Source organism: Heterodontus francisci, chromosome 20, assembly GCF_036365525.1.
Source record: "Heterodontus francisci isolate sHetFra1 chromosome 20, sHetFra1.hap1, whole genome shotgun sequence".
Classification (NCBI taxonomy): Eukaryota; Metazoa; Chordata; class Chondrichthyes; order Heterodontiformes; family Heterodontidae; genus Heterodontus; species Heterodontus francisci.
In genome coordinates this window covers 53177222-53192082 of record NC_090390.1, presented here as the reverse complement: position 1 = coordinate 53192082, position 14861 = coordinate 53177222, and the positions used below count along the sequence as shown (strand labels likewise).

General features: G+C 55.7%; 1 protein-coding gene across 2 annotated transcripts in view; it reads right to left on the bottom strand.

Annotated features, from left to right (window-relative positions):
* Positions 1 to 14157, bottom strand: part of LOC137380631 (C-terminal-binding protein 2) — a 318116-nt gene extending 303959 nt beyond the window's left edge. The window contains exon 1 of one of the 2 annotated variants that reach the window (XM_068052766.1): positions 13652 to 14157. The gene's annotated coding sequence lies outside the window, so the exon portion shown is untranslated. The remainder of the gene's footprint in view (positions 1 to 13651) is intronic. The other variant, XM_068052764.1, reaches the window with a different exon arrangement.
* Positions 14158 to 14861: the final 704 nt, after the last annotated feature.

Here is a 14861-nt window from a genome sequence, read left to right as displayed (position 1 = left end):
TTAAAAAGCACACACATCTGCCAACATCCAGTATTCTGGTGTACACATTAATCTTGTTGCCATTTTTGTCGAGATACATTTTAAAATGAAGCCCCATTTAACTCCTCTTAAAACAACCATTTAACAGTTTCTCTGCTTTATTGTGGCTCATGCTGGATTGATTAAACAGTAACTTGCATTTACATAGCACCTTTAATAAAGAAAGAGATATGTCAAACACATGAGTTTTAAGAGCCTTTGGAAGATGTGGAAAAACATAACAAGCAGGATAGTAATGTGGAGGGAGTGAAAATACATATTGTTTCAGAGATAGCAGAAGCTGACAGTGAGGATGTTAGACTAGAGGGTGTGACAGATGTAGCCCGGAAACTGAAGTGAAGGACAGCTCTGTGGTACAGCTGAGCTGACAGAATAACGACATGCCAACTCAGGAGATCAAGCCTCAACGACTGCCTACACTTGCAGTTAGCAAGCTTTATGTCTGTTTACAGCCAGGGTTCTTGCTGCAATGATAGTTTATCTCCAGGAGAAAGAAACTAGCAGGATTAGTGCAGTTTCACAGAAGCAAAACTTCTAACGACTGATCATGAAAGGAGTGTGGGCAGCAATCATAGGGAACAGTGCAGCTATCCCTTCTGTTAAAAGGACAACTTCAGCAGTGGGAGACAACAGTGAGAGGTCTGAAAAAAGATTGAAGACCAAGATAAATATAAATGGAAAAAGAGTAAAATGTCTAAAGTTCCACATTCATCACCTTCCACGATCTGAAGTCCTGTTATACACAATTGTTTACTGTGCTTCATTTTTTTTTCATACAACAACCATATTAAGACCCAGAATAGAGCTGCACTTGAGGCAACCCATTTCTTCCACTTTCTTTTTATATCCAACAAATCATGCTCTGGGCTCTTCCCATAACAAAGACCCTTACTCTGTAGACAGACTGTTAGCTTGACACATAACTTCCTACCAAAAAGGACCAACAAGTTACAATGGGGAGTTGCCACTCCACCATCATCAGATGCAAGCACACCGATGGATATCAACCCAGTATCCAGATGGAAGAGTAAAATGTACTTCTTTGAAGATGTAAAATTTGCAGTCAAGATATGTAGATTGGTTGACTGAAGTCCTAGGAAGCTGCTGATGTACCCTGGATTGCGGTGAAACCTCAGTTGCGTGAACGGGGCTTCAGAATAGCAGCAAACATTTTGTCTGGAACAAATATTGGCCACGACTGCAAAATGCTTTGTGATGCTCCTTTTTCTAACATCCAAGTACCAAATTATTTTCCTTAATCCCACAAGTTGCATTTCTCATCTGTTTTGATGTCAGCCTAACAGCCACTATAAAACATCAATTGTCTGAACAGTAAGATATTTGCACATCAATACACAATCAGAAACTATTTCTTTCAGGGAGACCTGGACAGATTTCCACCCTTATTATAATCCCCAAAATCAATTAGTGAAGCAGAGGAAAATACATATACCTAAAAAACGAGAAACAATGCTACACACAGAGAGACACAGACACAGAGGCCTGGTGCAATGCAGTGTAAAATAAGCATGATGCTGAATCTGATTTTCTTAAGTATGACTGGAAATATAAGAGAGATACATTTGATTATTTTCACAACACTGCAAATTAAATGACCGAAACTTAACGACTGAATTAAACCCATGCATTCCAAACTAGTGGAAAGAACAATCTTATCCTGTCTGCACAATAAACTTTTTTAAATATATATTTATATCATAAAGGATAAAGGCAAAGCCCAATGTAGAAATAAGCCACAAGTCTGAAAGCTCACCAGGTTCAACTCCCAGTTTCACTGAGTTAGTCAATCATAATTCCCCACATTTCACTCCATCTGCCATAGTTTTGCCCACTCACTCTATCGCCCTGTTTAACTTCCTGCTCCTATTCACACAATTTACTGTGCCTAAGTTAGCATTATCTGTAACTTGAATGTACAACTCTCTATTGCTTAAAGCCCAAGTACAGGACTCTGGAAAACACCACTTGTCTATTCCTAACAATCACAGAATGTTCTCTTAGTCACTACTTTCTTTCTCTGACCTCACAACTAGTTACTAACCCACTTGACATGCTCCTGGATAGTGGACTTTTCCTTGAAGTAGCTGACGCATGTTTTGGAAGTTAGGACGGGGAAGGGGAGGGGTGGCCCAGATGGGAAAGTATGAAGACTACTATCAGGAAGCGTCTGACCTGTGCATCTTTCCTGATGAGCAAAATGAGACAGTATTGGCATACTAACCCACTATATTACTTTCCAAAGTCCCTTTTCATTGGAACAATAGGATTTAAACCACATCCTTGTTTGATTTTGAGAATCTACTGCATTTGATTGATCATTTTCAGTACATGTGAAAGTCATATTAATCTCACTAATCTATCACCAAAGTAACTTAAGGAATAATCAAGCAGCTTTGAAATTTCCTAAGTCAAACTCTGTTGAGCAGAATAGCTGGGATACTGTAGAACTCAAACTCTGAAACCATTTTACCTTAATTATACCACTGCAAACTTAAAGTCTGATGCAAATCTATTTGTGAAATTAACCAATGATTCTATTACTAATTTATAATGCTTCACCTTGCCCTTGTTCAACTGGGAATAAAACTCATAAGAGTTGTGCTATTTCCTATCACAATTTAATCACACATACCAATGATATAATCTGACAAAGTCGGCACTATCTAGAGAATGGTCACTGTTACACATTATGCATCCTGCAAAATATCTGCACCAAACACCTGGCAAACACACACAATGCCAAGTTCAGGCCCATATCCTGCATGGTTCAAAGGTTACTTAGTGAAACTTCCATATTGTATTTATTTTGTTTCATTAGAAAACAATCAACCCAACAAAATCAATTCATTCATAAGGAAAAGGATATGAAATAAATGCATTATACAACAGAAAGCACTCGCTCTGACCACACATGACCCTGGATTACTATCTGTGCACCACCCTCGGTTTGTCAAGTGCGAAGCACTGAGTCAAAGGAGTGTTTCTCACTGATTGTATTCAACAAACAAAAAAAAATGATAATCCTGGTGCAGCTTTATGAAACTTGGAAAAAAGGGCTCTGTTTAAAACACACACAAACCTTCAATCAAAAAGCCTGATTTGTGACAAAAGACTGCATCCTATATTTTAAACTTTATAATTGTCACACAGCCATAAACCTTTTAAAATAAATGATCTTGTGTGATTCATTCTCAGTCACATTGGCATGTGGACAAAGACATCCAGAGTCATGTGTTCTTTTGGTAAGACTTCAGACCTGAAATTTCTGAATGTCAAAATGGTTGACTTCTGAAACTGAACCTCTACAGAGCAATTTTAAAATTGATGGGTGTTTCAGATGCCAAGAAAGTTACTTAGTTGCCCTTTTTAAAAAAAAATTAAGATAGGAGGACTGTTTACATAGTTAGTTTGTGCAGTCTGGAGGTGGGGGTGGGACAGAGAGCGTGGGGGGACGGGGGGGAGCGGGACAGAGAGCGTGATGGGGGGTTGGTGGAGTGGGACAGAGAGCGGGAGGGGGCAGGGTAGAGAATCGGAGGCGGGGCAGAGAGCAGGGGGGTGATGGAGGACAGCCAGAGAGCAGGGGGTCAAAAGAGCAGGGATGGGCCAAGAGGGTGCAACAGGGAGTGGAGGCCAGGTTCATAGCCTGGGCCTTCCCAAACACGACCTGAAATGGGGAAGTGGGAACATCAGGCCCTGTAGGCCCAGCTGCAGCACCGTGCTGATGCTGTCCACCACAGCCCAGTCCCAATACAGCGAGCAGCCACCGCAGGGTTCCTGTCCTCTCCTGGGGTAGACCCCCTTCCCCTCACCCATTCATTCCCTTCCCACCCAAGACAAGCTGCACCCACCCACCCCTCCCCACCACAGGCTCCATCCTCTTTCCCAGTCCCCAACCCCTCCCCTCCCCATTCAGTTATACTCAGTTCCCACGGAGGCAGGGGCAGCAGGGGCCACCTCTGTGAGCTGGGCCCCGGGGGCAGCTGCCAGGCCCTGGCTATCTGCCCAAAGAAGGGCAGAAGTAGGAGGGAGGAGGGGGTGGAGGAGAGAAGTGAGGGCGCAGGGGGAACAGGAGGAGGGAGTTGGGGGGAAATGGGAGAATGTGCAGAAAAAGGGGAGGGTGGAGCGGGGAGGAAGGGGAGGTTGAGGGGGGAAGATGAGGGGGGATGGGGGGGAGCATGAGGGGGAGGATGAGGGAGGAAGAGGGGGGAGGATGAGAGGGGACGATGAGCGGGAGGATGAGGATGAGGTGGGGAGGATGAGGGGGAGGATGAGATGAGGGGGTGGGGGAATGAGGGGGGAGGGATGAGAGGGGGATGAGGGGATGAGGGAGAGGATGAGGGGGAGGAGGGGATGGGGATGGGGGTTAAGGGGGAGGGGGATGAGGGGGAGGGGGATATGGGGGAGAGGGGGTTGGGGGGATGAGGGGGAATGGGGGATGAGGGGGTTGGGGGATGAGGGGGAGTGGGGATGAGGTAGAGGGGAGATGAGGGAGAGGGGATTGAAGGAGAGGGGGGATGAGGGGGAGAGGGGGAATGAGGGGGAGAGGGGGATACGAGGGAGGGGAGAGGGAGGGGGAGGGGGGATGGTGGGGGAGGGGGGATGAAGGGGAGGATGAGGATGATAGGGGAGATGAGGGGGCGGATGGGGGGCTTGGGGAGATGGGGGGATGAGGGGGGATGAGCGGGTTGGGGGGATGAGGGGGGGATGGGGCGATGAGGGCGGTTGGGGGAATAGGGGGTGGATGAAGGGTAGGGATGAGGGGGAGGATGTGGTGGAGGATGGGGAGGATGAAGGGGAGGATGAGGGAGAGGATGGGGGGATCGGGGGAGATGAGGGGGGATGAGGGGGAGAATGAGGGGGAAGGGGATGAAGGAAAGCGGAATGAGGGGTAGGGGAGGGGGACGGGGGGAAGAGGGGGAGGATGAGGATAGGGGGAATGGTGGGTTGTGGGAGGATGAGGGGTGCAAGAGGGGGAGGATGAGGGGAGGATGGGGGGGTTGAGGGGAGGATGAGGGGAGAATGAGGGGGGTTGAGGGGTTTTGAGAGGATGAGGGGGGTGGGGAAGAGGGGGGAGTGGGAGGATGAGGGGCAGGGGAAGATGAGGAGGAGGGGAAGGAGGGGGAGGGGGATGATGAAGGGGAGGGGGAGGATGAGGGGGTGGAGGAGGATGAGGGGAGGGGGAGGATGAAGGAGGGGGAGGATGAGGGGGTACGGGAAGATGAGGGGGTGGGGGAGGATTGAGGGGGTGGGGAGGATGAAGGGGGGAGACTGGGGGGGAGTGGGAGGGTATGGGGTGTGTAGGGGGAGGTGGATGGTTGAGGGGAGGGGCAGGATGAGGGGGAGGGAGAGGATGAGGGAGGAAGGGGGAGGATGAGAGGGTGGGGGAGGTTGGGGGGGCTGGAGGATGATGAGCGGGGAGGGGGAGGATGAAGGGGAGGAGGAGGATGTGGGGTGGGGGAGGATGAGGGAGGGGGAGGATGAGGGAGAGGGAGGATGAGGATGGAGAGGGAGGATGAGGGGGAGGTGCGGGATGAGAGGGAGAGGGGATGGGGGGGAGAGGGGGATGGGGGGAGGGGGATGAGGGGGAGGGGGATGAAGGGGAGGGGAGTTGAGAGGGAGTGGGATGAGGGGAGGGGGCTGAGGGGAAGAATGAGTGAGGGGAGGGGAAGATGAGGGATGGGGGAAGATGAGGGAGGAGCTGGAGGATTAGGGAGGTGGGAATGATGAGGGAATGGGTCAGGGATATGGGGGAGGGGTAGGATGAGGTGTGAGGGGGAGGAATATGGGGGGAGGGGGAGGGGGCGGATGAGGGTGGGGGAGGGGGAGGATGAGGGAGGAGGAGATGAATGGGGTGGGGGAGGGATATGAGGGGAGGGGAGGATGAGGGGAAGGGGAAGAGAAGGGAGAGGATGAGGGGGAGGGGAGGGGGAGGATGAGGGGAAGGGGAGTGGTTAGATGAGGGTCAGGGAAGGGGGAGGATGAGGGGGAGGGGAGGGGGTGGAGGAGGGGGAGGGGAGGGGAGACGGAGGATGAGCGTTGAGGGGAGGGGGTGGATGAGGGGAGGGGAGGGGGAGGATGATAGGAGAGGATGAGGGGATGGGAAGGATGAGGGGGGAGGGAAAGGATGGGGAGAGGGGAAGAATGAGGGAAGGGGAAGAATGGGGGGGCAATGAGGGTAGGGGTAGATGTGGGGGGAGAGGGGAGGATGGAGGATGAAGGGGAGGTGGAGATGGGAGGGAAGGGGGAGGATGAGGGGGCAATGAGGGCGGGGAGGGGAGTGGTAGGATGGGGGATGAGGGGTTGAGGGGAGGGGAGGGGAAGGAATGGAGTGGACAGTGGGGTGGATGGGAGTGGGGATGGGGGTGGTGAGGAGGGAGAATGAGGGAGGGTGAGGGGGGAGATGGGGGGTGGAGGGAGGGGGAAGCGAGGTGTAGGATGAATGGATGAGGAACAGGGTGGGGGGAGGAAGGGGGGGAGGATGGGGAGGGGGGAAGGATGGGGTGGGGGGATGATGGGGAATGACGCAGGAGGGGAAGATGGGGGCAAGATGTGCAAGATGAAGGGAGAGGAGGGGGGGATGAAGGGCAGGGGAGGGGGAGCTTGGGGAGAGGGTTGGTAGAGTGGGATGAAGGGAAAGATGGGGTGGTGGTAGTTGTGGGTGGGGTGGGGTAAGGGAGGTTGGCGTAGGGGTGAGAGGGGTTGGGTGGTAGTTTGGTTGAGGTGGAAAGGGTTGCAGTATGGAGTAGCAGCAGGAGAGAGGGTCGTGATGTTGGGTGGGGAAGAGGGTGGATGGCTGAGCTCAGGACTGAGGGCAATGGGTACTGGGCAGTGGGGTCCAAGCGGGCAGTGTGGCTAGTAAGCAATGGGTATTGTGTGCAATGGGCAATGTGGACAATGAGCAGAGGACAGTGGGCAATAAGGATAATGGGCAGTAGGGGGGATGGGCATTAGAGGAAATGGAGAGAATGATCTGTGGGGGGAAATGGGTAGTGGGGGTAGTGAGGAGAATGGGCAGTGGGCAGGGGGAATGGGCAGTGGGGGCAATGGACAGTGGGGGTAGTGGGCATGGAGGTAATGAACAGTGGGGGCAGTGGGTATGGAGGTAATGGATAGTGGACTCAGTGGGTAGTTGAGTCAGTGGGTAGTGGGCACGGGGTAATGGACAGTAGGGCAGTGGGCATGGCGGTAATGGGCTATGGGCACAGTGGGGGCTTTGGTTATGGGGGTAATGGACAGTGGGGAAGTGGAGGTATTGTGGGGGCAACGGGCAGTGGAGGCAATATGCAATGGGCAGAGGGCGATGGGCAGTGGGGGTAATGGGCAGTGGAGGTATTGGGCAGTGGGGGTGATGGGCAGTGGGGGCAATGGGCAGTGGGGGCAGGGGCAGTGGTGGCGAGGGTAATGGGCTGTGGGGGTAATGGGTAGTGAGGGTGATGGGCAGTGGGGGCAGTGGCAGTGGGGGTAATGGGCAGTGGGGGTGATGGGCAGTGGGGGTAATGGGCAGTGGGGGCAGGGGCAGTGGGGGTAATAAGCAGTGGGGGTGATGGGCAGTGGGGGTGATGGGCAGTGGGGGTGTTGGGCAGCGGGACTAATGGGCTATGGGGGTAATGGGCAGTGACGGTAATGAGCAGTGGGGCAGTGGGCGTATTGGGCAGTGAGGGTGATCGGCATTGGGGGCAATGGGCAGTGGGGGCAGGGGCAGTGGTGGCGAGGGTAGTGGGGGTAATGGGCAGTGGGGGTGATGGGCAGTGGGGGTAATGGGCAGGGAGGGTATTGGGCAGTGGGGGCCGAGGCAGTGGGGGTAATAAGCAGCGAGGGTGATGGGCAGTGAGGGTGACGGGCAATGAGGGTGACGGGCAGTGGGTCTAATGGGCTGTGGGGGTAATGGGCAGTGAGGGTGATGGGTAGTGGAGGTAAAGGGCAGTGGGGGTAATGGGCAGTGGGGGTGATGGGCAATGAGGGTGATGGGCAGTGAGGGTGATCGGTAGTGGAGGTAAACGGCAGTGGGGCTAATGGGCTGTGGTGTTGGGCAGTGAGGGTAATGGACAGGGGGTAATGAGCAGTGAGGGTGATAGGCAGTGAGGGTGATGGGCAGTGGGGTTAATGGGCAGTGGGGGTAATGGGCAGTGAGGGTGATAGGCAGTGAGGGTGATGGGCAGGGGGGTAATGGGCAGTGAGGGTGATTGGCAATGAGGGTGATGGGCAGTGGGGCTAATGGGCTGTGGCGATAATGGGCAGTGAGGGTAATGGGCAGTGAGGGTGATAGGCAGTGAGGGTGATGGGCAGTGAGTGTGATGGGCAGTGGAGTTAATGGGCAGTGAGGGTAATGGGCAGTGAGGGTGATAGGCAGTGAGGGTGATGGGCAGTGAGGGTGATGGGCAGTGGGGTTAATGGGCAGTGAGGGTAATGGGCAAGGGGGTAATGGGCAGTGAGGGTGATTGGCAATGAGGGTGATGGGCAGTGGGGCTAATGGGCTGTGGCGATAATGGGCAGTGAGGGTAATGGGCAGTGAGGGTAATGGGCAGTGGGGGGTAATAGGCAGTGAGGGTGATAGGCAGTGAGGGTGATGGGCAGTGAGGGTGATGGGCAGTGGGGGCAGGGGCAGTGGGGGTGATAGGCAGTGAGGGTGATGGGCAGTGAGGGTGATGGACAGTGCGGCTAATGGGCAGTGAGGGTGATGGCAGTGGGGGTAATGGGCAGTGGGGGTAATGGGCAGTGGGGGCTGGGGCAGTGGGGATAATGGGCACTGAGGGTGATGGGCAGTGGGGCTATTGGGCTGTGGGGGTAATGGTCAGTGAGGGTGATGGGCAGTGGGGCTAATGGGCTGTGGGGGTAATTGGCAGTGAGGGTAATGAGCAGTGGGGCAGCGGGGGTAATGGGCAGTGGGGGCAGTGGCAGTGTGGCTAATGGGTAATGAGGGTGATGGGCAGTGGGGGTAATGGGAAGTGGGGATAATGGGCAGTGGGGGTAATTGGCAGTGAGGGTGATGGGCAGTGGGGGCAGGCGGAGTGGGGTAATGGGCAGTGGGGGTGATGGGCAGTTTGGGCAGGGGCACTGGGGGTAATGGGCAGTGAGGGTAATGGGCAGTGGGGGGGGTAATGGGCCGTGAGGGAGATGGGCAGTGGGGATAATGGGCAGTGGGGGTGCTGGGCAGTTTGGGCAGGGGCACTGGGGGTAATGGGCAGTGAGGGTGATTGGCAGTGAGGGTGATGGGCAGTGGGGCTAAGGAGCTGTGGGGGTAATGGGCACTGAGGGTGATGGGCAGTGGGGGTAAAGGGCAGTGGGAGTAATGGGCAATGAGGATGATGGACAGTGGGGGTAATGGACAGTGGGGGAAATGGGCAGTGGGGGCAGGGGCAGTGGGGGTAATGAGCACTGAGGGTGATGGGCAGTGGGGGTAAAGGGTAGTGGGGTAATGGGCAGTGGGGGTAATGGGCAGTGGGGATGATGGGCAATGAGGGTGATCGGCAGTGGGGGTAATGGGCAGTGAGGGTGATTGGCAATGAGGGTGTTGAGCAGTGGGGCTAATGGGCTGTGGGGGTAATGAGCAGTGGGGCAGTGGGGGTAATGGGCAGTGAGGGTGATTGGCAGTGGGGGTAATGGGCTGTGGGGGTAATGGGCAGTAGGGGCAGGGGCAGTGGGGGCAAGGGTAGTGGGGGTAATGGGTAGTGAGGGTGATGGGCAGTGGGGGCAGTGGCAGTGTGGGTAATGGGTAATGAGGGTGATGGAGAGTGGGGGTAATGGGCAATGAGGGTGATGGGCGGTGGGGGCTGGGGCAGTGGGGGTAATGGGCAATAGGGGTAATGGGCAGTGAGAGTAATGAGCACTGAGGGTGATGGGCAGGGGAGGTAATGGGCAGTGGGGGTAATGGGCAGTAGCAGCAGGGGCAGCGGGGGCTAGGGTAGTGGGGGTAATGGGCAGTGGGGACAATGGGTAGTGAGGGTGATGAGCAGTGAGGGTAATGGGCAGTGGGGGTGATAGGCAGTGAGGGTGATAGGCAGTGAGGATGATGGGCAGTGAGGGTGATGGGCAGTGAGGGTGATGGGCAGTGGGGGCAGGGGCAGTGGGGTTGATAGTCACTGAGGGTGATGGGCAGTGAGGGTGATGGACAGTGCGGCTAATGGGCAGTGAGGGTGATGGCAGTGGGGGTAATGGGCAGTGAGTGTGATGGACAGTGGGGGTGATGGGTAGTGGGGGTAATGAGCAGTGGGGGTAATGGGCAGTGGGGGTAATGGGCAGTGAGGGTGATGGGCGGTGGGGGTGATGGGCATTGGGGCTGATGGGCAGTTTGGGCAGGGGCAGTGAGGGTGATGGGCAGTGGGGGTAATGGGCAGTGGGGGTGATTGGCAGTGGGGGTGGGCAGTGGGGGTAATGGGCAGCAGGGGTAATGGGCAGTGGGGGTAATGGGCAGTGGGGGTGATGGGCAGTGAGTGTAATGGGCTGTGGGGGGGGTAATGGGCAGTGGGGTGATGGGCAGTTTGGGCAGGGACACTGGGAGTAATGGGCAGTGAGGGTGATGGGCAGTGGGGATAATGGGCAGTGGGGTAATGGACAATGAGGGTGATGGGCAATGGGGGTAATGGGCAGTGGGGGTAATGGGCAGTGGGGGTGATGGGCAGTGGTGCTAATGGGTTATGGGGGTAATGGGCAGTGACGGTAATGAGCAGTGGGGCAGTGGGCGTATTTGGCAGTGAGGGTAATCGGCATTGGGGGCAATGGGCAGTGGGGGCAGGGGCAGTAGGGGCGAGGGTAGTGGGGGTAATGGGCAGTGGGGGTAATGGGTAGAGAGGGTGATGGGCGGTGGGGGCAGTGGCAGTAGGGGTAATGGGCAGTGGGGGTGATGGGCAGTGTGGGCAACGGGCAATGAGGGTGATGGGCAGTGGGGGTAATTGGCAGTGGGGGCAGTGGCAGTGAGGGTCTGGGCAGTGAGGGTGATGGGCAGTGGGGGTAATGGGTAGTGAGGGTGATGGGCAGTGGGGGTAATCGGCAGTTGGGATAATGGGTAGTGAGGATGATGGGCAGTGGGGGTAATGGGCAGTGGGGGTAATGGGCAGTGAGGGTTAATGGGCAGTGGGGGTATTGGGCAGTGAGGGTGATGGGCAGTGGGTCTAAAGGGCGGTGAGGGTAATGGGCAGTGGGGGTAATGGGTAGTGAGTGATGGGCAGTGGGGGTAATGGGTAGTGGGGGTAATGGGCATTGAGGGTGTTGGGCAGTGGGGGTAAGGGCAGTGGGGGTGATGGGCAGTGTGCGTGATGGGCAGTGGAGGTAATGGGCAGTGAGGGTGATTGGTAGTGGGGCTAATGGGCTGTTGCGGTAATGGGCTGTGAGGGTAATGGACAGTGGGGGCAGGGGCAGTGGGGGTAATGGGCAGTGAGAGAGATGGGCAATGGGGGTAATAGGCAGTGGGGGTAATGGGCAGTGGGGGTAATGGGTAGTGACGGGCAGTGGGGCAGCTGCAGTGGGGGTAATGGGCAGTTAGGGTGATGGATAGTCGGGGTAATGGGTAGTGAGGGTAATGGGCAGTGGGGGTAATGGGTAGTGAGGGTAATGGGCAGTGGGGTCGTGCACTGGGGTCATGGGCAGTAATGGTAATGGGCAGTGAGGGTGATGGGCAGTGGGGGCAGGGGCAGTGGGGGTAATGAGCAGTGGGGGAAATGGGCAGTGAGGGTAATGGGCAGTGAGGGTGATGGGCAGTGTGGTCGGGCAGTGGGGGTAATGGGCAGTGATGGTAACGGAGAATGGGGGTTATGGACAGTGGTGTTGATGGGAAGTGGGGTAATGGGCAGTGGGGGTGATGGGCAGTGGGTGTGATGGGCAGTGGGTGTGATGGGCAGTGAGGGTGATGAGCAGTAAGGGTGTTGGGCAGTGCGGGTAATGGGCAGTGGGGGAAATCGGCAGTGAGGGTAATGGGCAGTGAGGGTGATGGGCAGTGGGTGTGATGGGCAGTGGGGGTAATGGGCAGTGAGGGTGATGGACAGTGGGGTATTGGGCAGTGGAGGTGATGGGCAGTGAGGGTGATGGGCAGTGGGGTATTGGGCAGTGGGGGTAATGGGCAGTGGGGTAATGGGCATTGAGGGTGATGGGCAGTGGGGTAATGGGCAGTGGGGGTGATGGGCAGTGGGGTAATGGGCAGTGGGACTAATGGGCAGTGGGGGCGATGGGCAGTGAGGATGATGGGCAGTGGGGTAATGGGCAGTGGGGGTGATGGGCAGTGGGACTAATGGGCAGTGGGGGCGATGGGCAGTGAGGATGATGGGCAGTGGGGTAATGGGCAGTGGGGTAATGGGCAGTGGGGGTGATGGGCAGTGGGACTAATGGGCAGTGGGGGCGATGGGCAGTGAGGATGATGGGCAGTGGGGTAATGGGCAGTGGGGGTGATGGGCAGTGAGGGTGATGGGCAGTGGGACTAATGGGCAGTGAGGATGATGGGCAGTGGGGTAATGGGCAGTGGGGATAATGGGCAGTGGGGGCGATGGGCAGTGAGGATGATGGGCAGTGGGGTAATGGGCAGTGGGATTAATGGGCAGTGGGGACAATGGGCAGTGAGGATGATGGGCAGTGGGGTAATGGGCAGTGGGGACAATGGGCAGTGAGGGTGATGGGCAGTGAGGATGATGGGCAGTGGGGTAATGGGCTGTGGGGGCGATGGGTAGTGAGGGTGATGGGCAATGGGGTAATGGGCAGTGGGGCTGATGGGCAGTGGGGCTGATGGGCAGTGGGGGCGATGGGTAGTGAGGATGATGGGCAGTGGGGTAATGGGCAGTGGGGCTGATGGGCAGTGAGGGTGATGGGCAGTGGGGTAATGGGCAGTGGGGGCGATGGGCAGAGGGTAATGGGCAGTGAGGGTGATGGGCAGTGGGGGTGATGGGCAGTGGGACTAATGGGCAGTGGGGGCGATGGGCAGAGGGTAATGGGCAGTGAGGGTGATGGGCAGTGGGGGTAATGGGCAGTGGGGGTAATGGGCAGTGGGAGCGATGGGCAGAGGGTAATGGGCAGTGGGGGCGATGGGCAGAGGGTAATGGGCAGTGGGGGCGATGGGCAGTGAGGGTGATGGCAGTGGGGGTAATGGGCAGTGGGGGTAATGGGCAGTGAGGGTGATGGGCAGTGGGGGTAATGGGCAGTGGGGGTAATGGGCAGTGAGGGTGATGGGCAGTGGGGGTAATGGGCAGTGGGGGTAATGGGCAGTGGGGGTAATGGGCAGTGGGGGCGATGGGCAGTGAGGGTGATGGGCAGTGGGGGTGATGGGCAGTGGGACTAATGGGCAGTGGGGGCGATGGGCAGAGGGTAATGGGCAGTGGGGGCGATGGGCAGTGAGGGTGATGGCAGTGGGGGTAATGGGCAGTGGGGGCGATGGGCAGAGGGTAATGGGCAGTGAGGGTGATGGGCAGTGGGGGTAATGGGCAGTGGGGGTAATGGGCAGTGAGGGTGATGGGCAGTGGGGGTAATGGGCAGTGGGGGTAATGGGCAGTGAGGGTGATGGGCAGTGGGGGTAATGGGCAGTGGGGGTAATGGGCAGTGAGGGTGATGGGCAGTGGGCTCTGTGCCGGGAAGGAGGGAGAAGCCGCCGCCGCCGCTACACGAGCCCCGGTACCTCTCTGCTCGCCGCCAGCGCCAAGTTACAGCCGCCTGTACCCTGGCACCATCGCCAGTGTCAGCATCTCCATCACTTGGCGTCCTCGCACACGTTTCCCATCGGCTCCCTACACACAGCTGGTCCACATCAAAAAAAAACTTAATCCTCCAACTACAGCCTGTAAGATCCGAGTGACGGAGCCGATCCCCCCGGCGGCGGCGGCAGCAGCGGCAGCTTCTCTCCGTAGAGAGGGAGATCCAGGCGGCTTCGCTGTCCGGATCCGCGGCGAGCGCCCACACCGTGTGGGTGTGCGTTGTTCCCGGTGGATGGAAGCAGCTTCTTCCTCTCCCCGTGCAGAATCGGGAGAGGGAGCCGGGCGGGCTGGCAGGCGGGCGGGAGGTGACTCGCTAGGCTCGGCTCCGCTCGGCTCGGCTGCGATCCTGCTGGGCTCCGCGGGCGGGGTCTGCTCCAAACCAATGACACAGCCCCACATGGACAGCCGCGCCGCGCCTCCAACACACACTCCAGCCGCACACTTTTACACTCAGTCTGATAGCATCGCAACGCAAATACCAGGAGCACAGTCCAACCCAACAAAACAAAACAGCACCTCCTACAAACCTCAACTTCCCAGCTGCAGCCTCTCCAGTTTTCTCAAACAAATACAATAACACTTAAAATCGATACAATGAAATATTTGCATTCTTTTGCCATTTTCATTCTTTTTTTAAAGTACAATGTAAGTGAGGTCTAACTTTTATGTTCTCTCCTTACTAAAGTTCTGCAGCCCACATACAAGTACTTGACCACCTCTGCTCAATTAAAATAAAATGTGTTTAATTTGATACACATAAAAGCACCCCAAGTAAAGCTGCAGATTTCAGTCAAAAATTTTTAATTTTGTCTCATTGAATATCGCTAAAAAAGCAATCCCCCCAAGTTGCAGGTTTAGATTTAAAAACGGATGATTAAACAAAAACTACTAGAGCTCATCCCCTGTCAAGATAAGCTATAAAAAGTCTCAGCTTGAATTTGGCAGGACCGTTCCCATTTCTGACTTTATTTGTTGATGCCAACGTGGTTTGAATTTTGGAGGGTATTGAGATGAGGAAAGGTCTGTTCTCAGTATCGCTCTTTCATTGGTGGTTTCAGGTTTAACCCACCTACATCATTGACAGCATTTAACAAAGTTTTATACACACGTGGGTCAAACTCGAATAAGCATTGG